The following is a 2423-nucleotide window of genomic DNA, read 5'->3' on the forward strand; positions in this document are numbered from 1 at the left end:
CAGCAGGTATGATACTCAACTCTTATAAGCAGTGAGCTGAAGCTTCGTCCCTCACTTATAAGCTTCTGGTTGTTTCAGGTCAGTTATTCGTTAATAGACCTTTCAAAGACACAGCTAAACCGGGACAGCCTAATGATATTCCCAAAATGTTTCAGTCATCTAAAACACTTGTGGAACTTGTAAGTTCTTTAGATTCTCCACTCTTGTCTGTTTTATGGATCCGAGCTGGTACTACCTCACTAGGGACAATAGGTTATGATTCCTTGCAAGCGAAATAATAACCTATCGTCAGGTGACGTAAGGTTGATAAGTGATGACTGCATCTAGTTGCTTGCTTGCTATAACCTTTTGGTTTTCTTCGGTTCAGATTGAATGTGGTGAGACAGATGCATGGTTATCCATGGAGCTCATGTTTCATCTAAATGTTCTTCCTCTCACTCTCCAGCTTACCAACATAAGTGGCAATCTCTGGGGGAAAACTCTTCAGGTAATGAATGACTCCTGTTCTAGCTCTCATCTCTCTCTCTCTCTCTCTGTCTGAAACGTTATCTGGTGACTTACAAATTTTTTTCGTGGTTCATTACCAGGGAGGCAGCGCGCAAAGAAATGAATTGGTCTTACGACATACATACCACTGGAAAAAGTTCATTCTTCCAGACAAAATATCGCCTCATATGAAGGAAAGAACGTAATCAAAAAGAAGAATCAATCATGGTCCAGAAGCCACAATGTAGATGATCCGTCTAAGGGCAACAAAACAAAGAAGGGTCCAGCCTATGCTGGAGGATTGGTCTGGAGCCAAAGAAAGGCTTATATGACAAATATGTGTTGCTTCTCGATTTCAGTAGTCTTTACCCTGTCTATTATACAGGTTAGCAGACTGTTTTCTATTTCTCAAGCCTTGGGTGGCTGTTTCCACTTGATTGGTACATAATCGTCATTGTAATTTCAGGAATATAATATTTGTTTCACGACTATACCACGATCAGAAGACGGTGTTCCTCGTTTACCTTCTAGTCAGACTCCTGGAATTCTTCCAAAGGTATGTTTACACTAGTTTGTTTCTATTGTGACTTCTCTCTGTCCCGTACTCGATCTTTTATAGGTCTTCAAACACCAAATTTATAAGTCAGGCCAACCAAACCAAAAATTAATAGCTCTATGCATTTTTTGGTGCCACGACTTTGAGTTTCTCTCCTTGTTCTGTTATGCCAAGTCTAATAAAGATTAGATCATGAATTTCACAACATGTCTTTGTTTTAGTTGATGGAACATTTGGTCAGTATAAGGAAATGTGTCAAACTAAAGATGAAGAAGGAAACAGATCTCAAGTGCCGGGAGCTTGACATTCGGCAGAAGGCATTAAAGCTCACAGCCAATAGGTTTGTATTTATGATTTTAGCTTTTGCTGGCAATAATGTTTGTATTCACTACATTTTTTGATATTAATGTTTCATTCTAAACGCAGTTTATATGGATATCTTGGGTTTTCTAATTCAAGATTCTACGCTAAGCCTTTAGCAGAGCTCATAACACTACAGGTAAGTTTTGCTTTCTAGTGATAAATTTTCTTTGCTTTTCTCTGCTCTTTTGTGATCCGGTTAATTCCCAAACATTGCAGGGAAGGGAGATACTGCAAAGAACTGTGGATCTTGTCCAGAATCATTTAAACCTAGAGGTATCTTCTATACGTTAAGTCACACGAAATGCACTTCAGCAGAGGAATTAATGTAATGTGTCAACATTTCTGCTTTATCAAGTGTAAAATTGAACTTCTTGCTTTGTTATGCAGGTTATTTATGGTGACACAGATTCAATCATGATTCACAGTGGACTAGATAATATCAAAGAGGTCAAAGCCATTGGAGCAAAAGTCATCCAAGAGGTAGGTTGGATAATAGATTAATCTCCAGCTTTTTACCCTTAATTCAAACCTTTTTATGATTAAACCAATATGCATTAAATGTTTGCGACTTTGATGTTCGGTTTCTTGATGCATGAGTTCGATAAATTACAATGTAAAATAGGAGACATTTGATTTGGGTCTCACCTTCTCCTTTTCACTTTCTAGGTCAATAAGAAGTATAGATGTCTGAAGATTGAACTTGATTGCATATATAAGAGAATGCTTCTTCTTAGAAAAAAGAAGTATGCTGCCATCAAGTTGCAGTTCAAGGACGGGAAGATTTGCGAGGTAATATCTAATTTACACAATCTGACTACCTTTTATTTTAAACAATGTTTGGGTACTAGATGCATTCTCAATGCAGGACATTGAAAGGAAAGGTGTGGACATGGTTCGTCGAGATTGGAGCTTGCTCTCCAAGGAAATTGGAGATTTATGCTTGGCTAAAATCTTGTATGGAGGGTATGTTCTAGAACACTCACTAAAACCGTTATTTGTACTCTCTCTTACAAAGCTC

General features: G+C 38.0%; 1 pseudogene; it reads left to right on the forward strand.

Annotated features, from left to right (window-relative positions):
* The window catches only part of LOC9299025, a 7451-nt pseudogene that overhangs the window by 2988 nt on the left and 2040 nt on the right, over window positions 1–2423 (forward strand).

The sequence above is a fragment of the Arabidopsis lyrata genome (assembly GCF_000004255.2).
Source record: "Arabidopsis lyrata subsp. lyrata unplaced genomic scaffold ARALYscaffold_74, whole genome shotgun sequence".
Taxonomy (NCBI): domain Eukaryota; kingdom Viridiplantae; phylum Streptophyta; class Magnoliopsida; order Brassicales; family Brassicaceae; genus Arabidopsis; species Arabidopsis lyrata.